General features: G+C 44.1%; 1 protein-coding gene across 3 annotated transcripts in view; it reads right to left on the bottom strand.

Moving 5' to 3' along the window:
• MRAP2 (melanocortin 2 receptor accessory protein 2) overlaps positions 1–25,379 on the bottom strand; it is a 64,807-nt gene extending 39,428 nt beyond the window's left edge. Inside the window, exons 1-2 of one of the 3 annotated variants that reach the window (XM_017958085.3) lie at positions 25,283–25,379; positions 11,775–11,969 (exon numbers count right to left, since the gene is read on the bottom strand). The gene's annotated coding sequence lies outside the window, so the exon portion shown is untranslated. Of the gene's footprint in view, positions 1–11,285; positions 11,499–11,774; positions 12,124–25,282 lie in introns of those variants that run through there. The other 2 variants (XM_009205599.4, XM_003897857.3) reach the window with 2 other exon arrangements.
• Between the last annotated feature and the right edge of the window lie 562 nt (positions 25,380–25,941).

Raw genomic sequence — 25,941 nt, 5'->3', positions numbered from 1 at the left:
TCATTTGTGGAGGTGGCTGCAGAGCACATAGGTCTCGGGGACAGGCTTGCCAACTCCAGGACCTTCATCAGGGCCTTACTGGCTTCAATGCAGATTTGGATCTCTGCCCTCGCAGCCTCATCAGCTGCACCTGACAGCTCCACCAACACCTTATTCAAGTTCATCTTGGCTGCCCATGTCCAGCATGTCCAGCGTCACTACCATCATTCACTGTGTATACATATATTCAGTCATTCCTTAGCATCTGTGCAGGCTTGGTTCCAGGACCTCTCAAACACCAAAATCCAGAGATTCTCAAGTCCCCAGTATAAAACGGTGTAGTATTTGCATAGAACCTATGCACAGCCTCCAGTATACTTTAAATAATTTCTAGATTACTTATAATCCCTAATACAATATAAATGCTATGTAAATATTTGCTATCCTGTATTATTTAGGGAATAAATTACAAGGAAAAAAAGAGTCTGTGCATGTTCAGTATCCTTTTTTTTTTGTTCAAATCTAGTTAACTATCCTTTTCTTGTTTAAATATTTTCCATCCACAATTGGCTAAATCCACGGATGTGGAACCCACGGGTGTGGAGCCCCTACTGTACTACAATGTGAATACGGTGCTGTATGGACTGAATTGTGTCCCCACCCCCAACATCCATATGTTGAAGCCCTAGCACCCAGTATCTCAGAATGTGACTGTATTTGGACATAGGGCCGTTAAAGGGGTAATTAAGTTAAAATGAGGCCCTCATCCATTCTGAAGAATATCTTCATAAGAAGAGGAGATTAGGACACACAGAGAAAGGCATCAAGGGAGCCCATGCACAGAGGGACAACCATGTGAAGAGGCAGCAAGAGGGCAGCGGCTGCAAGCCAAGGAGGGAGGCCTGGAGCAGAGCTTCCCTTCTGGCCATTGGAGGAAACCTACGTAACCAGCACCCTGATCTTGGACTTCCAGTCCCCAGAACTGTGAGAAAATGAATTCCTTTGGGAGGCCAAGGCAGGTGGATCACCTCAGGCCGGGAGTTCAAGGCCACCCTGACCAACATGGAGAAGCCCCATCTCTACTAAAAATACAAAAATCAGCCGGGCGTGGTGGCGCATGCCTCTAATCCCAGTTACTTGGGAGGCTGAGGCAGGAGAATCACTTGAACCTGGGAGGTGGAGGTTGTGGTGAGCCGAGATCCTGCCATTGCACTCCAGCCTGGGCAACAAGAGCGAAACTCCGTCTCAAAAAACGAAAACAGAAAATAAACTCCTGTGGGTTAAGCTACCCAGTCTGCAGTATTTTGTTATGGCAGCCCAAGCAAATTAATATCAGTGCTGAAACTAATTTGGGGAAAACAATGTTCTCTTTGGTGAACTAATTAAACTGTCCTAGGAAGTCCATTAAAAATGACTTACTTTATACCAATCACTCTTACTATAACTAAAAAATAAATACATTTTTGAAAAGAAAATATTTACAAAATGTCATTAATCTATTCCAGTTCATGCCATCTTCAGCAAACACGTCCACTAAGTTCTCATAAATATGCCCTTCCTCGAGAAAGAGCACTAGTTTTGAACATGCTAAAATTATTATGAGTCCATTCAGATCAACAAGGATATTCTAAACACTGTTGTTTAACTATGGAAGATTTAGTAGAGGTCAAAAAGTCAAGGACTGCAGACTGTGCTCTTAAAGAATTCATTCAGGCTTGTTATTTCAAACTATCCTCTCCCACACAATGAACTTCACTTTTTCAAATACACCCACCCACCCCCTCACACCCACCCCGACACACACACACACACACACACACACACACACACACACGGGTTAAGGGGCAACAAAAAAGCCTGAAGACATAGATAGTAGAAACAACAGGGTCATTAAAAAAGGGAGGGCTCATGATGGTACAGGAACCTGGGGTGGGGAAACTCTCAAAGATGGTCCTCTGAGCTTTTGCCCATTCAGTTCCACCTGCAAGCTGGACTTCCTCTTCCTCCTCTCCAGATTCCTGTCTACCTTTGTGGGTAGGGATCAGATATTACCTCCTCCAAAGAGATCTCTCCAACTATTTCACCACATGAGGATCTCTCTCTTCTCTCAAATCCCATTACATGGATTATCTGAATCTCTCATTTTAGCAGCAAGAAAGTATACATCAGACTCCCCAAAGACTAGACTTGGCCTCTCACTGAGTCATACTGTTTTACATAGCTGCTATTCTAAAACAGCCTGGCTAAGTGGATTAAAACTTTAAATATCTTAAACTTTCAAATTAGATCATTTTAAGAATACCAGGGAATCAACCACTCTTTAAATTCTAATTAGTGGAGCTTTTGAAACACTTGGCACAATAAGAATAAGAGAGACTGGCTGTGTCTTAAATCACTGTGAGGATGACTTGCCAAACAAGACTACTTTGTATTTTTGGCTCATAGTATCTGTCTCCAAGCAGCACACACCATATCACACACTATTTGTTATGGTCCTGAGCTGAACCATTCTTTTAGCAAGTGAGTGAAAAGGAGAGGTACTGTGTCCGGAATTGGTGGGTTTTTGGTCTCACTGACTTCAAGAATGAAGCCCTGGACCCTTGTGGTGAGTGTTACCGTTCTTAAAGAGGGTGTGTCTGGGAGTTTGTTCCTTCTGATGTTCAGAGGTGTTCGGAGTTTCTTCCTTCTGGTGGGTTCGTGGTCTTGCTGGCTTCAGGAGTGAAGCTGCAGACCTTCGTGGTGAGTGTTACAGCTCATAAAGGCGGTGTAGACCCAAAGAGTGAGCAGCAGCAAGATATATCGCAAAGAGCAAAAGAACAAAGCTTCCAAAGTGTGGAAGGGGACCCAAGGGAGTTGCCACTGCTGGCTCCCGCAGTCTGCTTTCATTCCCTTAGCCGATCCCACCCACATCCTGCTGATTGGTCCATTTTATGGAAAGCTGATTGGTCCATTTTGACAGAGTGCTGATTGGTGCGTTTACAATCCCTGAGCTAGACAGAGAGTGCTGATTGGTGCGTTTACAATCCTTTAGCTAGACACAGTGCTAGAAAAGTTCTCCAAGTCCCCACTACCTTAGCTGGATACAGAGTACTGATTGGTGTATTTACAATCCCTTAGCTAGACATAAAGGTTCTCCAAGTCCCTACTAGACCTAGGAGCCCAGCTGGCTTCACCTAGTGGATCTGGCACCTGGGCTGCACGCGGAGTTGCCCGCCAGTCCCCAGCTGTGTGCCCACACTCCTCAGCCCTTGGGCGGTCCATGGGACCTACGCGGAGACGCAGGGGGCCGCGCTTGTCAGGGAGGCTCGGGAGGCGCAGGAGCCCACCTCCGAGGGGAGGAAGCTGGGGCATTGCCTGCTGCAGGTCCCAAGCACTGCCCCGCGGGGAGGCAGCTGAGGCTCAGCGAGAATTCAAGCGCAGTGCCAGCACACCAGCACTGCTGGGGGACCCGGCACACCCTCTGCAACTGCTGGCCCAGGTGCCAAGCTCCTCACTGCCGGGGGGCTGGCGCCGACCGCCGGCTGCTCCAAGCGCTGGGCCTGCTGAGCCCACGCCCACCCGGAACTCACGCTGGCAGGCCAGCGTTGCGGGTGTTGTGGGCGCTGCGGGAGCAGCCCCGGTTCCCGCCCACATCTCTCCCTCCACACCTCCCCAAAAGCAGAGGGAGCCGGCTCTGGCCTCAGCCAGCCCAGAGAGGGGTTCCCACAGTGCCGTGGGGGGGGGGCTGAAGGGCTCCTCAAGTGCCGCCAGAGTGGACTCCAAGGCCAAGGAGGCGCGGAGAGCAAGGGCTGGTAGCATGTTGTCACCTCTCGGTACCAGGTATTTCCAGCTCTGTTCCGCAGAAATGGAAATGTGAGCTAGAGCAGTGGTTTATTTAAGAGCTTAGGACAGAGCAGTAGAAAACCTGAACTTTCTAATGACATCTTATCTTCTGAGGCCTGGGGTCTTAAACTAGGATGTGTAGCTCTTGTAGTTTCTCCACCTACTGCACCCACTGCCACCTCAGTACAATCAATTACAAGCAAACCAGAGCTTGGGGTGCAAGGGCAGTGCAGGCTCAAGGCACACCATAGCCTCCTCATCTTTCAGGGAGGGGCCTGGCCAGAAAAGAGGGGCTTTATAAAGTGAGGGCAAGAATGTAGTGTCCCTCAGCTTGCCTAGGTCTAAGGATCCCAAATAGTCCCCAGAGTCTCAAGGCATACCTGGTTCATCTTCCTGGAGCATCAATAATACAGGACCTGGAGGATTATGTTTTATATTAAATAAGTGCAGGTATGTTACAGAGTAAACTGTAAGAACCAAATAAATGTTTGCTCCTGCCACCTTTGGCCTCTGCTTCAGAATCCTAGAAATAAGGATTAACTCTCCTCTCCTATTGGGATAATAAAGTGGAAGATTTAGTCCATTTTCATACTGCTAATAAAGACATACCTGAGACTGGGTAATTTATAAACAAAAGAGGTTAAATTGATTCACATTAGTTCAATATGGCTAAGGAGGCCTCAGGAAACTTACAGTCATGGTGGAAAGGGAAGCAAACACATCCTTCTTCACATGGCAGCAGCAAGGAGAAGTGTGAGCAAAAAGGGGAAAGCCCCTTATAAAACCATCAGCTCTCATGAGAACTCACTATCAGGAGAACAGCATGGGGATAACTGCCCCCATGATTCAATTACCTCCCACCAGGTCCCTCCCATGACACATGGGGATTATGAGCACTATAGTTCAAGATGAGATGGGTGGAGACACAAAGCATAACCATATCATTACACTCTTGGCCCCTCCCAAATCTCATGTCCTCACATTTCAAAACACAATCATGCCTTCTCAACAGTTCCCCAAAGTCTTAACTCATTCCAGCATTAACTCAAAAGTTCAAGTCCAAAGTCTCACCTGAGACAAGGCAAGTCCCTCTGCCTATCAGCCTATAAAATACAAAACAAGTTAGTTAATTCCTAGATACCATGGGGGTACAGGCATTGGGTAAACACACCTGTTCCAAATGGGAGAAATTGGCCAAAACAAAGGGGCTACAGGCCCCATGCAAGTCTGAAATCCAGTAAAGCAGTAATTAAATCTTAAAGCTCTGAAATAATCTCCTTTGACTCTATGTCTCACATCTGCAGGCCCCATGCAAGTCTGAAATCCAATAAAGCAGTAATTAAATGTTAATCCTCTGAAATATTCTCCTTTGACTCCATATCTCACATTCAGGTCATGCTGATGCAAGAGGTGGGCTCCCACAGCCTTGGGCAGCTTCACCCTTGTGGCTTTGTACGGTACAGCCCCCCTCCTGGTTGCCTTCACAGCTAGCATTGAGTGTCTGTGGCTTTTCCAGGTGCATGGGGCAAGCTGTCAGTGGATCCACCATTCTGGTGACTGGAGGACAGTGGCCCTCTTCTCAGACCTCCACTAGGCAGTGCCCCATTGGAGACTCGTGTGAGGGCTCTGACTCCACATTACCCTTCTATGTTGCCCTAACAGAGGTTCTCCATGAGGGCTCTGCCCCTGCAGCATACTTCTAGCTGGACATCCAGGCATTTCTATACATACTCTGAAATCTAGGTGGAGGTTCCCAGAACTCAATTCTTGACCTCTGTGTACCCATAGGCTCAACACCAAATGGAAGCTGCCAAGGCTTGGGACTTAAACCCTTTGAAGCTGCAGCCTGAGCTATACCTTGGCCCCTTTTAGCCATGGCTGGAATGGCTAGGATGCAGGGCACCAAGTCTCTAGACTGCACACAGCAGGGGGGCCCTGAACCAGCCCACAAAGCCATTTTTTCTTCCTAGGCCTCCAGGTCTGTGACGGGAGGAGCTGCTTGCAAAGGTCTCTGACATGCCCTGGAGACATTTTGCCCATTGTCTTGGCAATTAACATTTGACTCCTTGTTACTTATGCAAATTTCTGCAACCGGCTGGCTTGAATTTCTCCTCAGAAAATAGGTTTTTCTTTTCTACCACATTGTCAGGTTGCACATTTTCCAAAACTTCTATGCTCTGTCACCTCTTGAACACTTTGCTGCTTAGGAATTTCTTCTACCAGATACCCTAAATCATCTCTCTGATGATCCACAGATCACTAGGGCATGGGTAAAATGTCACCAGTCTCTTTGCTAAACCATAGCAAGAGTCACCTTTGCTCCAGTTCCCAACAAATTACTCATCTCTATACCTCAGCCTGGACTTCATTGTCCATATCACTATCAGTATTTTGGTCAAAGCCATTCAGCAAGTCTCTAGGAAGTTCCAAACTTTCCCACATTTTCCTGTCTTCTTCCGAGCCCTCTACATCTCCAGGAAAGTCCAAACTTGCCAACATTTTCCTGTCTTCTGAGCCTTCCAAACTGTTCCAACCTCTGCCCATTACCCAGTTCCAAAGTCGCTTCCACATTTTCTGGTATCTTTAATAGCAGTTCCCCACTACCTCAGTACCAATTTACTGTGTTAGTCCATTCTCATGCTGCTAATAAAGATATACATGAGACTGAGTAATTTACAAAGTAAAGAGGTTTAATTGATTCACAGTTCCGCAGGGCTAAGGAGGCCTCAGGAAACTTACAATCATGGCAAAAGGGGAAGCAAACACTTCCTTCTTTATATGGCGGTAGCAAGGAGAAGTCAGAGTGGAGACAGGGAAAGCCTCTTCTGAAACCATCAGATCTCTTGAAAGCTCAGTACCATGAGAACAGCATGGAGGTAACCCGCCCCCTGATTCAATTACCTCCCAGTGGGTTCCTCCTACAACACATGGGGATTATGGGAATTCAGTTCAAGATGAGATTTAGGTGGGGACACAGCCAAACTATATCACACTGGTAGGAATATGATGTAGGTTTTATATGATATAGTTGATCTTAATTTTGTTTCTTTCTCTCTCTTCTTTCTTTTTTTCGCCACACAAGATAGAATTATATTTCCTGAAATAATCTATACAAAGGTTTGTACAAAGATAGAAAACGTTTATAACCACATTCCCTCACTCAGCTCCTAATTTTTCTCTCTTGTTCAACCAGGCAACTTCAAAACTAATCCTTAAGAAGCGCCTCCCTCAGCCTGCTCTGCCTTCCAGTGATTGTTGGTTTTGCTATTACCAAGGACATGCAAGAAGAAAACAAAATGCACCATGCAGGAGAATTATTTGAAGCTTACAAACTATTTTCACTTGAAGGGTTATGAAATTTTACTAATGTTCTCTAGTGAGGCAAAAATTACACAGGTCTTGATAACAGAAACATGAGCAACAATTAAACTCAGATTTTAACATACATAATTTTAGCATCTCATAGAGATATTCTCAACTTCTGCTTTTTTACCTCACATCTCAACAATACTATAAGGGACTGCAGAATCATGTTTGCAAGGAAAATGCATACTTTCCTCTTCTCCAATAGTACTAAGTATTTCTCACACTGCAATGAAGAAAAAAATCACTTTGTACCCTGACATGAAGCAAAAATAACATGATCACCCTGCCTGAAAGTTGGTCTCCAAAATAAAATTTCAAACACATGTCACTCCCTTAAAGAAACCATTTTTCCCTTGATTCTTTGCTATGCTGGTGTCTGAAAACAAGTCACAAGTTTTAGGAATATGGTAACTGTGCGAGAAAATTGTTTTCCGTCATGAACAACAGACTAATGTACATGGAGAATTTGGGGGAATATTTTCTTTCAAGTATTTACTGTGATTTTATTTGATGGGCCAGTCTTATAAAGTCTGACTTCCTTGCACTCTGGTGAAGTAAACATTTTCTTTCCTTTTCTAACTGCTTCTGCCTCTAAGTCTTCCTTCGTCAAAAGTAAATGTAACAATAAACACAGATTGCTATTCTACTTAATTTTAACCCAAGCATATATTACCTACTCTAAGCTAGCACAACTTGTGGGGCCTGCTCAAATGTCAATTGTATTTTGGTTTTCTATTGCTCCTTAAAAGATATTCAAGGATTCATCTTCTCTGCCCTCAAACAAATACTTGAGTGGATCCCATGATGTTTCTGCTCATGCAACAACTTCAAAGTCCCAAAAGAGGCCAGTCACAGCAGCTCACACTTGTAATCCCAGCACTTTGGGATGTGGAGGCAAGGATATGAGCCCAGGAATGCAAGAACAGCCTGGGCAACATAGCAAAACCATATCTCTACAAAAAAAAAAAAAAAAAAAAAAAAAAAAAAAACCTTTTTAAATTAGCTGGGCATAGTGGTGTGTGTCTGTAGTCCCAGCTCTCTGAGAGACTGAGATGGGAGGATCACTTAAGCCCAGGAGGTTGAGGCTGTAGTGAGCTGTGATCATGCCACTGCACTCCAGCCTGGGCAACAGACAGAATGAGACTTTGTCTCAAATGAATAAATAAATAAGAAATATAAAAACCTAAAAGAATTAAAATATCTAATCTTTGGAAACAAAAGAAACTCTGACCCATTATAACATGAATCTGCCCTATTTCAGCAATGTCCTGCTGCATGCTGGTCTCCTGCTGGGGTTGGGGGAAGGTAAACTTCTTTGCTATTTCTTCACATCCACTCAACTGCTGGCCAGTTTCAAATCACTCCAAGATCAAAGCAGGAGGACAGGACTGAATTAACTATCTTCATACCTCATATGGGTGCGTTAGTAATATTCACCTTCCTTCAGCTGGCTGCTCATTCCTACTTCTGCTGCCAGATGTCCTCGCCCTTAGGCCAGCCCTTCCTCCCATGTGGCCCCAACCTGGCTCCCAGATCATCGTCAGACATCCTTTGCCCAACAAACTCTGGGAAAGTGAGTGATCCAACCACCTAGGCCGCTGTGTGAGCCCCAAATGCAAGAGGCACATGGACAGCTCAACTCACCCTCAGATGGCCCCATCACTATCTTTGGGATGAAGGAAGTAAATCTGTTCAACAAAGCCTCCTTGCTCAACCCTCATATTATTTTTCGTTTTGTTTGTTTAAACATTTCTTCATATTCCTTTGCATGATGAACCCTCATACTTTTGAAGTAACCAGTGGGTTGAAGAGTTATGGAGAGGTTCTCATATATCTACCTTGATATTTCATTTAGGGGAAAAAAAGCCAAAATAAGAAAAATTAAAAAAAAAAAAAAGACTAGATGAGTCTTTTTTTGACTCATCAATGACACAATGAGGCATTATCTGGTAATCTTCCAAATATCATAGCTTGGTATAATAACAGTTCCTTAAATATATTACACAAACATCATAAGCATATTGTTTTTTTGTACTCCAAATAACAAAAACATTTCACTTGAAAGCTAAAAAGGACAGATGTGATATTCTCTTTATACAATTTGGACTAATTTAATATGTTTGATAAAAGTTATCTATGAACTGTGGCTATCAGAAAAAGTTCACAGATAAATAATTCAGAGATGTATTCTGACTGACAAAATACTTCAGCGTCTGGGGACCGACAGAAATGGGGAGGAGGAAGCGAACACCTTTCCAGAATATGTTGATGACATATAATTTGCAAGGTAAAAGAAGATGATCCCCACTGTGACCAGAGTGGGCCTAGCTCAGAAGGCTGAAAGGGGGCAGCCAGCAATGGGTATGAACACTCATACAGAGGCAGCAGGATCAGCAACGCAGAACAGGACACGTGCATCACCAGCGGTGCTTCCAAAAACAGTACTTCCCCTTGCTCATGCAATGCACTCTGATATCTTTCTTTCTTTTGGTTTTCATGTTTTAAAAACTGCTGTTTGCAATTCACTAAACTGATCCATTTGAAGACAATGGATACAGCATACCCTGATCTATAGCCCAGGAGATTGCTAGAAAAGGGAAGGGAGTTGCTTTGGCATAAGTCTTTGTAAATGCTTCCCTAGGTAGTTTTGAGCTATCTTAAAGAATTTGTTCTAGAACCTTGCCAGGATTCAATGTTTCCCTCTTTTGAGGATTCAATGTTTCCCTCTTGAAAATTCTCCTGGGTCCGTTCTCATCTCTCATACCTGCACAAAGATGACTATAATTGCTTTCACTACTCTAGGACGTCTGCCATTCGGGCTTTGAACATCCGGTCCAGTTTCGGGCTTCGAGACCCTCTTTAAAGGGTTTAGGCTGGCCTTCCCATTTTGAAAAGAAAGATACAGACTGGAAGAAACTCTTCCTTTTCCTATCACCTGTTAATATCATCTATTCTTCCATAAACACTGGATGGTCTTCCTCATAAGAACAAAACTCCTTGTGGGTACGCCAGCTCACAGTGGCCTCTGGCTTTCCTGACCTTATCCTTGCAGGCCCATGTCACTCTCTGGCACCTGTTCTTGACTATGTATCCCATGCAATGTACCTAAAGGACACTAGACTCACAGTCCTAGCTTCCAGACCCCTACTGTTTTCCAAGGTAACTGGGGGAGTCACCTTGGAAAACATATTTAATATCGCAATCTAATTTTCTCCACCTGCAAACTGAAAACACTACTTACTTTTGGGGTTTTCGTAAGAATTAATTTATGCATGAGAGTTCCCTTCTCTCGTCTGCCTGGACACATTCATTCAAGCTTCCTTTGCTTTCAAAACACCAGAGTGTTTCATTGTTGTCAAACTAAATGCAGAGTAGTGGCTGAGATTCTGTGCCATCTAACATGCTGTGGAAACCACAACGCCTCCAAACAGGTTTCGGCAGAGACTACTCTTTGCCTTCCTCAAATACACAAAGGATGGGAAGGCACGGGGCTCGGGAGGGTGGGGGGATTGCGGGGTGGGGCAGCGGGGAAAGGATGAAACCCCTATTTCCCTCTAATCAGTAAAATGACCTGCGAGCAGAGCAGGTTCCCCAGTTCAAATAAAATGAATACAACTGTCAAGCCAAGGATCATCTGAGAACCCTGCCCAATGCATGGGGTGCGCGCCCGGGGCCCGGAGCCAGCACATTTCCCCAGTCTAGGGGAGCTCTCTCAGTTGCAGGGCACCAAGGCAGGAGGAGGGCCGCGGCAAGGAAAGTTTTCTCACGGCGGGAAAGGGTGTGCCTCTGCCGCTGGGGCCCAGTGGAGAGGAGGAAGCCCACCCAAGCCCCCGAGCGCCGCCGCTTCCAGGCTTTTCGGACGCCCAGCGGCGTCCACACGCACATCAGCGGGCTGCCGGGAAGGTTTTAAACTTGGTGCTCTCCGCGGGCTCCACACTTTCCCCTGGGCGTCCTCACATCACAGTTCTCCTCCTCGCACCCCATTCTCCAGCCCCTCCAAACTAAAGACTGCCCCCAAGCCCAAGCAAGCCCTACTGCCTTGACCAAGGCTGCACGCGCCCCGCACCCAGCGCCCGGGCTTTGCTCGGCCCTGGGCGCCCTGTCCCGCCCGTGGTTACCGCCTGGCTCGCCCCGGCCCGCAGGCTTGGCCCTGGTTCCGGCTCCTGGCTCCTCCAAGGTGCGCGAGCGCAGCCGCCGCCGTCTCCCACGCCCAGGACCGGGCGAGTAGCTCCTGTCTCCGAGGTGCGGCGGAGACGCGCGCTCCCGACCCGCCGCGGCGGCTGCGCGGGGCGCTGGAGCCGGGGCTGCAGCGCGGGGGCCGCCTCACCCGCGTGAGGCCGCCTTGGCCAAGAGGAGGTGAGCTTTGCAGATCCCTTTCCTGCTCGCTTTGCCTCTCCGAGTCCGGGTCAGAGCCTGAGTCAGAGAATTCTTTGCTATCCCGGGCACTACAGTGGGTCTCTCGGGTAAACTTTGGGTAACAGGAGGAGCTCATTAGCTGAGCGAGAGGGAGTGGGGTAGCATGAATCGAGATTTATGAAAAATCGGCAGCATTAAGTTCAAGTTCAATAAGGTCACAGCCCCCCATAATGTGCTACTTAAATTACTACCTCGATTTTAGTTTCTCTTCCTGCCCACTGGTCCAGGTGTCAAAGGGCAGTCAAACGTTCAAACGGGGTCCCAAAGGGCTAGCACTGGGCCTGGAGTAGTTTCAGCATAGCACGGCTGGCTCATCTCTTTCTCCCTTGAGTCCATATCGTATGCCAGGCATTGATCTGGGAATACGGATGCTTGGCGCTTGCGTTCTACGAAAGAGACAGGCATAAACATAACAAATAACTAAAATACATAGTATGTGAGATAGTGATGAAGTGCGGTGGACAAAAAAGAAAAGAGGAACTGGGATAATGTTTGGAGGTAGGGGGTGCATTTTAAATGGAATGGTCAAAGATGGCCTCACAGCGGAGTAAAGATCTAAAAGAGATGAGACAGAAAGAAATATCTGGAGAGAAAGCACTTGCTGTGTGGCAGGCACTGAGATGTTCTTTACTGCACTAGTCATTTCTTTTACTACTCTCCATATGCCATATTAGGCAGGTATTACCACCATTTCCATTTTACTGATGAGAAACTGTAACTTAGGAAGGCTAAAAGAACTGCCCAAGGTCATATGCTAGTCAATAGAGGAGCTTGCCTTCAAGGTCAGGAAGCCTGGTGCCCCAGAACCATAGTTTAACCACCATTATACAGTAGCAGGGGAAACGCAGCACCCATGCAGGCTGGTGGCAGTGTGATAAACTCAACCTGGTGGTGCCAGAAAACGATTCCTGGAAATGACATCTCATCACTGATTGGTTTTTTTTTTTAAAAAAAAAAAACTCAGTTTCATTACCACGTGTAAAACGAAATATTTTGAACACATCTTTTTTTTTTTTTTCTTTAAGCTCTGGGATACGTGTGCAGAACGTGCAGATTTGTTACATAGGTATACATGTGCCAAGGTGGTTTGCTGCTTTTATCAACTCGTCATCTAGGTTTTAAGCCCTGCTTGCATTAGGTATTTGTCCTAATGCTCTTCCTCCCCTTGACTCCCACCCCCCAGCAGGCCTGGGTGTGTGATATTCCCCTCCCTGTGTCCACATGTTCTCATTGTTCAAATCCCACTTATGAGTGAGAACATGCTCATTTGGTTTTCTGTTCCTGTGTTAGTTTGCTGAGAATGATGGTTTCCAGCTTCATCCATGTCTCTGCAAAGGACATGAACTCATTCTTTTTTATGGCTGCATAGTATTCTATGGTGTATATGTGCCACATTTTCTTTATCCAGTCTATCGTTGATGGGCATTTGGAGTGAAAAGGCAACCTGCAGAATGGGAGAAAATGTTTGCAATCTATCCATCTGACAAAGATCTAATATCCAGAATCTATAAGGAACTTAAACAAATTTACAAGAAGGAAACAACCCCATCAAAAAGTAGGTGGAGGATATGAACAGATACTTCTCAAAAGAAGACATTTATGTAGCCAACAAACTTATGGAAAAAAGCTCATCACCACTGCTCATTAGAGAAAATCATCTTTACAGCATGTGTGTATATCTTCTGCCTCATTCACAAGCAGTTTGATTCTCAATAACATAATTTGACAATCTGTGATAAGATTTGTTAGTCATTCCCCAAGTGTCCACACCAGTTTCAGTTGCACATTCCTGTTCACAGGGATGTGATTCCTCACCCCTGCTGTAGAGCCTCTGCCAAGTGTCTTCAGGGCATCGCGAGACAGAGTGATAGAACTGCTGCTTCTAAGGGGCTACGGCGTGAACAGGCCAGTTTCTGCCTTAGCTGTTGGCATCAGGTGGCCTTGTTCTGGGCAGAGTGTCAATGCCTCCAGACAGAAAACCAGGGCACATTGTACTTTGTGAAAAAGGCAGGTCACTAACCCTTAGTTTCAGAAGATGAAACTGCAGCATCTGGTGAAACAACGACAATAATAGGATGGCGGAGCCCACATTTCTCTCCTAGGTATTTCCACCTCCTCACGGTTGCATTCATTCCCATCTTCCTTCCTCCACTGTCAGCAAAAATCTTTTGACCTTTCCTTCAGGGTTCATTTCAAACACCACTTCTCCCAGAAAGCCTTCCTCATTGTCTCAGCTACAAACGAACTCTTAATCTAAAATCTGATACCTCTCTTATGGCACCTGACACTTTCTACTTTATTTTAAAATTTAGCCTATACTGTATTCCTTAACTTCTCCATAGGCCAAATATTAATTTACATTTCATTTCTCCACAGGTCCTAGCATAATGTCTTCTACCCAGTAGACATTCAGTGAGTATATTTTTACTGTTGTTAATAAATTAATCTGCAAGAATACAGCTTCATTGTCTTTTTTGTCTTTTCATTCCAAGATAACTCACAGAAATTTAGTGACAGGACTGAGTTATATGTAGCTATAGCTGTTGTTCATCAATATAAGTTGACAATGGTTTGTCTTGAGATAAATTCCATTTGCCCTATTTTGAGATTAGAAAATGGAGGCTTTAGAGTAATTTTCCTTAGGTCACAATACTAGTCTTCAAGAGAGCCAGGATTTAAACCCAGCACTGTTTGGCTCCAAAATGAGCTCACCACAAGCTCATACTTCTCTTCTTTCAGTTGTTCATTCAGGAATGCATTCATTTGATCTTTCAACAGATATTTGCAAACATTGACTGTGCTCAGCTCTGTCCTAGATACCAGGAAAATAGCAATGATTAAAACACAGTCCTTGTCCTCAAAATGCTCACAATCGTGTAGAAAGGACAATGGTAAGGAAATAATAAAAACTTAGTATTATAAATCTTTTAGACTGATGGAGGTCCTTGGGGAGCACTTGGTTTAACTTAGGTTGTGGGAAGTAGGAGATGACAATAAGGATTCTCTAAGAAGATAGCATGTAATTTTAATTTTGAAGTTTGTTACAATGATAATGAAGAAAAGCATATGGTAGACAGAGGAAAGAGCACCTGCAAAAACACAAGCATGGAAGGATACAATGCATTCTGAGAATGGGTATGCCGATCCAAGAGGGCTGCAGCATGGTGAGAGCAGAGTTGACATGAGCTGGAAAGGTAAGCAGGGCCAAATCACAAGAGGTGCACAGAGTAGCTTTATGAAGTTCATCACTCCCTTAATATGTATAAAAATCATGGCTGTCTATGTATGTCAACTTTCCAGGCTAGAGGTTATCTAACTTTAGTCAGATTCTCAAAGAGGCTGAATGACCCAGGGCTAGGAAGTAGGGAAGTCACTTTCCTTTCCCACAGCCTTCCGTAGGTCCATGGACTACAGGAAATCCCAGGGAATTGCAACATCAACCAGGATATGCTGGATACCTGGATTGGGGTGGGTGCAAGACTTGCCCCTGCCAAATCACCTCCAAACATGCAGCGGCACTGACATCCCTGGGCAAGGATGGCTGGGCCCTGGTCCTCCCAGCACCTGCACCCCTGTGCCCTTCTAAGTGTGGAAGGAAGGGATTGCTAGGTGGCCAGAAGGCCAAGAGGCAGGGAGGCACCTAAGAGTGTGTCCTGGGAAGGTGGCAGAAAGCAGGACCACAGAGAGCCACGACTCTAAGCCCTAAGTGCATGCTTCATTGCCTCATCTGACTTCAATTGCTGCGATGGGCTGAATGGTGTCCCCCAAAATTCCTGTATCCTAAGCCTTGGTACTTCAGAATGTGACTGTATTTGGCAATCGGGCCTTTAAAAAGGTGATTAGGTTCAGTGAGATCATATGGGTGGGCCCTAATCTAATCTGACTGATGTTATAAGAAGGGCCTAGAACACACAGAGAGACATCAAGGGGCATATGGCGACAGAAGGACACCAATGTGAAGAGGCAGCATAGGGGTGGCTATCTGCAAGGCAGGGAGAGAGGCCTAGAACAGAGCCCTTCCTGATGGCCCTCAGAGGAAGCCTACCCTGCTGGCACCTTGCTTTTGGCCTTCATTTCCAGAATTGTGAGAAAATAAATTTCTATTGGTTAAGCCACCCAGTCTGTGGTACATGGTTATGGCAGCCTGAGCAGACTGATAGACTTATAGGATACCAATTCGAATTTCAAAGATAACGTTTTTAAGAATTCCAAGATGGTGACCACAGAGCATTAAATCCCCAGGGAGGGGCCCTTCTGAGCATGGTGTCCTGTGCCACTGCAGCAGTCACATACCCATGAAGGTAGGCCTTGGGAATTGGGAAATGGAGATCTGAAGACAACTTGGGGTTCATCAGTGAGGTGGTGTGATTAAAGATGGGAGATGGGTGAGATTGCTTCTTGGAAACATAAAGTGAGAAGAGAAGATGGCTGATGTCAGAAAGAGCAACTAGGGACATAGAGGTGAAGAAGAGAAGGTGGAACCCAGTGGAGAAATGGGTAATAATGTCTAAGGCCCAAGGACATGTAATTAAGAACCAAACCCCATGGACCCTAGCATGGAGGTCATGTGGTAGGCATTGGGGCCGGGTTGCTGCTGGTTAAAGAGTAGATAGTGCAATCACAGGCTACTCTTCTAAGCAGGCTTGGGAGGAAGGAGGAGAAGGGGGCTGCTGAGGGCCCTCGTGCAGATTTATGGGAGGCAGGAGGTCAGGAGGCCTAATATCGAGCCCATGCCCAGTCGCCAAAGCTAAATCAGCCTGCTGGAAGGGCCAGTGGAAGGCCTTCTAACCAAGACTCCAAATGGCCTAGGCTTGAATAACAAATGTGTAGCTGTAGCTTTTCTTGTGTGTGTGTGTGTGTGTGTGTGTGTGTGTGTGTGTGTGTGTGTGTATTTATCTGAATCATCTCCCTAGTTCCAGGAGAGAAGCAACTGTTCTGCCTCCATGCAGCCCCCAGAACAGTGACACGTAGTAGACACAGGAAACAAACGTTGAATAAACCAATGGGATGCAGAGTCAAGGGAAAGGTTGTGCTTGCTTTGTTTTGTCTTTATTCATTTGTTTCAGATGAGAGACATAAACATGTTTCTAGATTGAGAACAAGGACCCTAAAGGAAGAGAGAAGTTGAAGATAAGAGTTGAGAAAGGAAATAATTGATGAAATAAGATAATAAAGAGTAAGAGAATAAATCAAGAGAATTTCTGGAGGGGGAAAATAACCTGAATTATCCTTCAGGAAATTTAATCATTTAGTCACTCAATGATGAGTATCTTGCATTGTCCTGAGCCCTTCTGGGGTCGGGGTACTGAAGGGTTGGAGGGTCAGGGTGGATACAAAAGAAAACGTAAGATATATTCCCTTCCATTTGTTCCAGGTGACACCATCTAGTTAAGAAGTATTTTATGGAAAAAATACACAGCAATGAAACACAACAAGAATATTCCCAGAAGTCTGAGTAATAAAGAAAGATTTGAAAACAGAGTGAACTGAGAAAATGCCCGGAGGCATTACAGCAGAGGTGGAGAGGAGATAGGGAAAAGGAAATAGAGAGAAAATAAGGGAACATGAGCTCTGGCATGGTCTCTTGGCAATTGGCCGTCTGGCAGCTCTCAGCATCAGGAAAACAGGGGCTCAGTGTTGACTCAAGACCTGGGAAACTTCATGTATTTTCCAATTGATTAGGACCAATGCCAGCAGTCAGGCTCAGCAGGAAGCAGTAAAATCAGGATTTGTCTTAGAGAAGGACACATCCCTGATAGTTAATGTGTCTGGGCATGGAAAACCTGGCTTTTTTTATAATGAGTCCAACAACGAGGCAGGACCAACTGAAGAAACTGATGAGAAAGAAAAATTGACATTGTTTTCAGATGTTAAAGTACATACTATGACACAGTTACCTCTCTAACTTGATTGTTTCCTTTAGAGACTAGGATAATCTATCATCCAGTCAAATCAAAGGCAAAACCACACACACACACTGGAACCCAGGAATTCTACTAGCTAAAGCCATCCCAGGGAGCAGCAAGTACAACTCATATCAAGGATACAGTTTCCTCCTTTTCCTCAATGAAGTTTCAGAAAATAAAAAAGAATGAGTGTTCAGAAACCTAGAGGCTTCCAAGATGTGAGGAGGGCATGCTGCAGATGGTCATGTTCTCATTATGAATTGCTCCCATCTCATTAATGGCAATAATTATCTGCCCATTTCTTTCTTAGGTGATTTGAGGGTTTATTGTATATTATAAACTTTCTTACTCTTTGGCATAAATTGGATTTCATTTGCTTTGTCTTGCTTTTATACAGTTGTTCTTTTCAAATTAGCACAATTATTCATGAATATATGTGCACTGCTTTTACTTGCCAATCATTCCTTTTTATTCCAGGAAACACATGCCAGGGCACCGCACACCCCTGCAGGCGCATACATACAGGACCTCAGCCCCTACCTCCTGGTAATATTCATTTTTTCTTTCCCTTCCAATGTTTAATCATTTACTCAAAGCTTCCCTCTTGCTGCTAATCCTATTGTTTTGTTCCTCCAGTAGAACTGCACAGACTTCCACCCACATAACGTGGCACTAGGCAGACAAAACATCTGATATATTTTAGTTCATGCTTGGCATTCAATCAAGAAGACAAAGCTGTGAGCCATGCTGAAATGCCAGCTAAAATTCATTTTGCACTACCAGAGAGAGAGAGAGAGAGAGATGGCGCACCGAGGAGAAACTGTAGCCTCGTGGCAATCACGTGTAACCCTAGGCTCTAACACTAGCAAATTTCTTCCCCTCAAAATTGAATTGGTGCATTTTGAAGTGAAAGCCTGATGGCTTCTTGTTTACTATCACACAATAATGAGGAAGATTTGGTTTATTGGCGCGGAGCTCAGCCACTCTCACAGAGCAAATGGAAAAGAGAGACTAGCTTGTTCTGGTGCCTCGCTCCTTGTTATTCCTTCAATTGTGTCACAGCCAGTATAAGGCACGACAGAATTATTCCGAAATAGAGAAACACATTGAGCCTAGACATTGACTGTTACAGCGGTGTGGGTGGAGTCCACACATACTCATGCACACCTGTCTATGCAGTGAGGGGAAGATGAGGTCTTGCAGCCCTGGGTGGTTTCGTCTGCCTGTGAGGGTCACTTTTCTCTTCTTGGTTCTTTTACCTCAAAGATATTCTGTGATCACTATGTGCTGAAAGCATTCAGCATTCTTCTGCCTCTGCTCAAATTATCTTTAATACTATTCTTAACATTTCTGGTCCCACCAAAATTCATGCCCATTTTGTAGAAACTGACCCAATGTGAAGAAGATGAATAATAAAAAGAAGGAGGGGTGTGTGTGTGTGCACGCATGCACACATGTGCATGTGCGTGTGTGTGTGTATCTGGGTATGTGTGTCTGTGTACAAAATCTCAGAAAGAAATGTTGAAATAAATATGAAATATTTAAATTTTTTATTATTTTAAAGGTAATATCAGCACTTTTTGGAAAATGAAATAGAAGATGAAATCATCTATAACTTCACTACCGTAAAACCACAAATGATAGCTTTTTGTACTTTTATTTATTTTTAAATTTTTTTATTTTTAATTTTTATGGATACATAAGGTTGTAAATATTTATGGGGTACATGTGATATTTGGTACCAGTGTGTCAAAATGTAATAATCAAAGCAGGGTAATTGGAATATCCATCACCTAAAACATTTAACATTTCTTTGTGTTAGGAATATTCTAGTTCTACTCTTTAGTTATTTTGAAATATACAATAAGCTATTGTAAACTATAGCTGCCCTGTTGGGTTACTGAGCACTAGATCTTATTTTTTTTTTTTTAAATCTAACTGTATTTTTGTGCCCATTAACCAATTCCTCTTCATCCTCTCTCCCCACTACCCTTCCCAGTGTCTGGTAACCATCATTTTGCTTTCTATCTCCATGAGTTCAATTTTTTTTAGCTCCTATATATGAGTGAGAGAATGAGATATTTGTCTTTCTGTGTCAGGCTTATTTTACTTAACATATTGCATTTACTTTTGGACTGTTGTAAAACATAGCTGTTTACATAGTAACCGTATGGTGAATTAGTCCATTCTTAAACTGCTATAAAGACATACCTGAGGCTGGGTAATCTGTAAAGAAAAGAGTTTTAATTGGCTCATGGTTCTGTACAGGCTTCTGCTTCTAGGGAAGCCTCAGGAAATTTACAATCATGGTGGAAGGTGAAAAGGAAGCAACCACATCTTCATATGGCCATCAGGAGAGAGAGAGAGAAGGGGCGGGGTACTACATACTTTCAAACAACCAGATCTTGTGAGAACTCTATCACAAGAAAGTCAAGGGGGAAATTCACCCCTATGATTCAATTGCCTCCCACCTCCCACTGGTAATTACAGTTTAACATGAAATTTGGGTGGGGACACAGAGCCAAATCATATCATATGGTACCTTTAAATGAGTATATTGATTTTCCCACATAATTCCATTATATTGTAGGCATTTTCTATGTTATATAATTATATTATAAGCATCGACTCTTTTTTGAGAGGGGGGGTCTTGCTATATGACCTAAGTTGACCTTAAATTCCTGGGTGCAAGTGATCCTCCCACCTCAGCCTCCTGAGTAGCCAGTACTACAGGCAGGCACCACTGCACCTAAATCCAAACATCAACTGTTAATGGCTGAGTAGACACCATAATTTATGTAACTATCTCATTATTAGTAGACATTTAGGTGGACTCCAGATTATTTTCTACTACAACTATTGCTGCAATGATATTTATATTTATCTTATATAAAGGCAGATATGATAAAACACACAGCTATATGACAGATATTACAAAATACAGTTATTCTCTCTGTACCTTAATATTCATTTCACATTTGCAGAAATTTTTCAGATGTCTACCACAGGTGGGTCCAGCAATATCTAGCTTTGCAAACAAGGGCCCCCTGTGGGTAACAGCAGACATATACCAATAAAAGTTTTTGTTTAAAAACCCTAAATTTCTCCTTATCTTATTATCAAGAAATGTAATTATTAAATGTCTTACGTTTATAAGTGAGAAATCATCCATTTAGCCTGGATATGATAAACCTGAGGGCAGGGAGAGGTGATAACTGTCTCCAAATGTCTGAAGGCCCAGAAGCTGAGGGAGACTTGCTCTGTGGCCTCAGGTGGAGGCAGGTTTCAGCTGAGTGAGGGGAACTTCTGCCAGCTGGCCCAGAGAGTTCCCCCTTGGTGGCTATGATCTGGAACACGCTGGATAAGCACCTGACAAGGACAGAGTCAAGGCGTTCATCAACCTGCAAGGCTGGATTATGTACTCATTAAGATCCCTTCCAGCCCTGAGAAAAACAGTGACTCTAGAAATTATATAAAATGAATATTCTCTGGCCGGGCATGGTGGCTCATGCCTGTAATGCGAGCACTTTGGGAGGCTGAGGCAGGTGGATCACTTGAGTTCGGGACCAGCCTGACCAACATGGAGAAACCCCATCTCTACGAAAAATACAATTAGCCAGGCTTGGTGGTGCATGGCTGTAATCCCAACTACTCGGGAGGCCGAGGCAGGAGAATCACTTGAACCCAGGAGGCAGAGGTTGCGGTGAGCCAAGATCGCGCCATTGCACTCCAGCCTGGGCAACAAGAGCAAAACTCCATCTCAGAAAAAAAAATTAGTGTTCTCCTTTTGTAAAATAGAATATAATTGATTACCATAATCTTGAATAGTTTAAAGTGAAAAGGTGAGTTCCTTTATTATGATGTGCATTCATTCAGTAAATTTGTATTGTGAATTCATTGTGATTCAGGCATTGTTTTAGATGCTAGGGCTCCAACAGTGAACAAACAGACAAAATTCTATGCCTCTTTAGAGCTTACAAATGCCTACCACAGTTTTCAAAATGTTCCACGTGTTTTCTTATTTGACCCCATGATGATTGCCTGAGGTTTGTAGAGCAGCTATTTTCCCTGCTATGAATGAAGAAACTAAGGCTTAGAAAGGTTCAGTGACCTCCCCAGGAGCACACAGAGAATTGTGGAGGAAGAATGAAAACTCATCCCATCTGGGCTGAGGCTGGAGGATCACTTGGGCTCAAGAGTTCAAGATCAGCCTGGACAACATAGTAAGATCTTGACTCCAAAAAATTTAAAAATTAGCAGGGCATGGTGGCACACACCTGTAGTCCCAGCTACTCCAGAGGATGAGGTAGGAGGACTGTTTGAGCCCAGGAATTCGAGGCTGCAGTGAGCTGTGATTGCTCCACGTACTCCAGCCTGGGCAACAGAGCAAGACTCTGTCTCAAAAACAAATAAATAAATAAATATGAAAACTCAGCCCTGGTCACTGCTGTTCTGGTGCTCTGCACCTGCCACGTTACCTCACCTGGGGTCCCTGCATATGGAGAGGAGCTCATATTCCTGCAGTCCCACCTCAGACTTCTGGAGTGGACAACATATCCTGAGTTTCCTAAAAATTACCACATATTTTATGTTACAAAGAGACGAAGCCGCAGAAGGAAGCAGTATTCTTTACAAGCCTAATATATTTTAATTTTTAAGCCATGAAGTTCTCCAAAGGCTGACATTACCTCTTACTCATTTTTGAAAACCTCATGTCTGGGGCACATAACACATGCTTTATCAGTGTTTATTAATGGATAACCACAACTCACAAAAAACAAACACTATTCTTAGATTGTGTTTTTAAAGTATGTTGTTCTTGTGAAGTTACAGTACCTTAGAAATGGGAAGTTCTGGTGTTTCATACAATGTCCAAGAAACTGAAAGAGTAAGGTACAGATCTGTGTATTGATAACAGAAATGCTTGGCAAAATGTGTAGGACTGGCAGAGCGTGGTGACTCACACCTATAATCCCAGAACTTTGGGAGGCTGAGGTGGGAGAATCGCTGGAGGCCAGGAGTTCGAGCCCAGCCTGAATAACACAGCAAGACCCTGTCTCTACCAAACAAACAAACAAAAAAAAATTTTTTAATTAGCCGAACCTGGGGGCACAGACCTCTAGTCCCAGCTACTTAAGAGGCTGAGGTGGGAGGATTGTTTGAGCCCAGGAGTTCAAGGCTGCAGTGAGCCATGATTGTGCCACTACACTTCAGCCTAGGTGACAGAGTGACACCTCATCTTTAAAATAAAAATAATAAAAATGTGTAGGACTGATGTCTTAGGGAAATAAGAATCTGGTTTAATCTATATTTTAAAGCATCACTTATTCTGAGAGCTGCATGATTATTTGAGTGCACTTCAGTATGTTCCGCTTAATTAAATTCTGGCCTTTACTTTACCAAGTTCTCCATTACAATCACTGGATTGTATTTACCCAGAAGTAAAGTAATCGTGTGACATCATAGATGTCCTCTGCAGTTGGAAATTGAGAAAGATAAACATATCTTTCCATGGCAGGTTTCTAGCAGGTTTCCCTCTATTTAAAGGGAAAAGTTAATGAAAAAATGGCCACATAATCCCTTCTCATGGTCTCATTAATTGAGGACAAAGCCATGTTAAACCTAAAGTAGAAGGGGGATATATCTATACATATACATACATATGTATTGTTTTAGTCCATTTGCGGCTGTAAGAAAATACGATAAACTGGATGGCTTATAAACAATAAAAATCTGTTTCTCATGGTTCTATAGGCTGTGAAGTCTAAGACCAAGGTGCGGGGAGAATCAGTGTCTGATGAGGGCCTGCTTCCTGGTTCGTAAGATGGCAGCTTCTCGCTGTGTCCTCACACGGTGGAAGGGATGAATGAACTCCCTTGGGCTCATTGATTTCATTCTTGAGGGCTCTACCTTTAGAACCTATTCACCCCCAAAAGGCTTCTCCTCTTAACACCATCACCGAAGGGGTTAGGATCTCAACATATGAATGTTGGGAGGACATAAACATTCGGACCATAGCACATATATAACATAAATGTATTTACAAATATACGTGATACGTTAATATATGTAATTTATGAAGGAAGGATATTCAGTGGAAGAGAAAGAGCATCAGGTGAAAATGATTTAAAACACGCATCTACCTAAGTAGATGGTAATATTTGGAAAAGCTAATTACTGAAGATAGGTATAAACTCATGGGCGTCTGTGCTCTGGAAAAACAATTGCTCACCATTGTTCACTTCTGAAAAATAAATTTAAAAAACCAATTAATGGAATGAAGCTCTTTGGCAAGATCAATGTACTTATGGAGAGGCAGTACAAGAGGTAGTGAGAGCACAGGATAAGAGTCAAAGAGGTCTTCATTGGAATCTCTGTTCTGCCATTAACTTGTTCTGTGCCTCAGTTTTTTCATCTGTAAAGTAGAGATAAACATGGCCTCCAGGTTTTTTGCAATGATGAAATGAAATCACATACATGGAGAGCTTGGGACGGTGTCTGTCCTGGAGTAAATACTCACCACAGGGCAGCAGCTGTTATTCTTGGTTATGCATGATGTGAACAACAATCGCATGGCCACAGTTTCCATCTTGTGGTGAAAAAAATGTTCCAATCTGGACTTTTGAGTTTGAGTCCAAAAGTAAATAATTTTGGTACTCTGGGCAAGTCAGTGAATCTGTTTATGCTCTTTTTTTGTGACAAAGCATCAGTTATCCAATCCTCACAAGTAATTTTGCTTCAATTCCAGGGTCACATAAAAAGTGGTATCCCATGGCAAATGTTTTCCTATGTAGGAAACCTGCACATCCTGCACATGTACCCAGGAACATAATAAAATAAAATCATATATATATATTTTTTTAAGACAGAGTTTCAATCTTGTCACCCAGGCCGGAGTGCAATGGCACCATCTCGGCTCACTGCAACGTCTGCCTCCCAGGTTCAAGTGATTCTCCTGCCTCAGCCTCCCGAAGTAGCTGGGATTACAGGCGCCCGCCACCATGGCCAGCTAATTTTTTTGTATTTTTAGTAGAGATGGGGTTTCACCATGTTGGCCAGGCTGGTCTTGATCTCCTGACCTCAGGTGATCCACCCGCCTGGGCCTCCCAAAGTGTTGAGATTACAGGCGTGAGCCACGGTGCCCGGCCATAATTTTTTTTTTTTTAAGTGGTATCAAGAATGGCCCACCTCAAATGGGATGTGAATGAGTTTGGCCTCAATTAGGCTTTACATGAAACTAAAATATCTCCCAAGAGACGCTGCAGCTGCTGTCTGTGGTTCATGTGTCGCCAGGGTTGTTTTTCTCTGGGCCTGAGAGCATTTTCTGGAGCTGGGCTGCTTCCTTTTCACAAGAAACTGTGGCTGCGTGGGTAACTCGAGCTCCTTTTTTTTTTTTTTTTTTTTTAAAGAAATTCAAGCAAAACCTAATGAGGACAATAAATCTCTGGGCAGAAGCATTCCCAACTTAGAAAAGAAGTTGTTCACTGTCTGCGGTTTTGGTAGATCTTACAACATGGCTCTGCTTTCCTTTGATGAGAATGGACTCGGCAATATTTGCTTTAAACATGCATTCCCTAGAGCAGTGCTCCGGCCCCCCACCCCACCGCCTCGTCCCCCACCCCACCGCCTCGTCCCCCACCCCACCGCCTCGTCCCCCTCCCCACCGCCTCGCCCCACTCCCCACCGCCTCGCCCCCCTCCCCACCGCCTCGCCCCGCAAAGCTTTTCAGGTGAGCAGCTGCTTTATCTTCGGGAACGACACGATTAAGCAGGAGGTCTACAGCACATGCTCACCTTTAAGAAGGCAGAGAATCCCCGTGCCGGCCGGAAAGAAATAAAAAAAGTCAGTGACCTTCTCTAATCTCCTTGTAATGATGATTCTCCTGCCAAGTAAAGTGATGAAATTGCTAGGGGAAGAATCCTGTAAGGAGAGATTTAGTCATGTATACCAGATCGCCTAGGATTGCTTCTGGCAAACAAATCTGGCATCTGTAAATTTCTGGGGCGTGGCTCCTTGTCACAATTAAGTAAGCTATATAACTAGCTGAGTATAAAATGGAGAGGTTTCAAGACTGAAATGGCTCTCCTTTGTATAAGTAATTTGACCTGTATACATCCCTTTGATACCTCATGTGTTCTCCTGAGCCACAGTGGAACCAAAACTTCAAGAAAGGGCCTGGACACCTGCACTGAAAGTCCCACTCTGGTCCCTGCTCAGCCTATGCTTCTTGATTTCCTTGTCTCCTGGAAATTAGTAGTAAAGCTTGTCGTTAGGGAAGACTTCTGATTCATGTGAGTCAGATTTGGCATTCCCACCTGGTGACCAGTCAGAAGTCTGGTGGAGGAAGAGGGAGAGGTGTGTTCAAGTCAAGCAGCAGGCACCAAGTTGGGAGCCAAACTTCCTGCCTTCTTGAAGACAGGTGCCCCTTTTAAATCTCCTTTGAGGTTTGCCT

This window comes from Papio anubis, chromosome 6 (assembly GCF_008728515.1).
Source record: "Papio anubis isolate 15944 chromosome 6, Panubis1.0, whole genome shotgun sequence".
Taxonomy (NCBI): domain Eukaryota; kingdom Metazoa; phylum Chordata; class Mammalia; order Primates; family Cercopithecidae; genus Papio; species Papio anubis.
The sequence above is the reverse complement of the archived record's forward strand: the minus strand, read 5'-3'. Positions and strand labels throughout refer to the sequence as shown.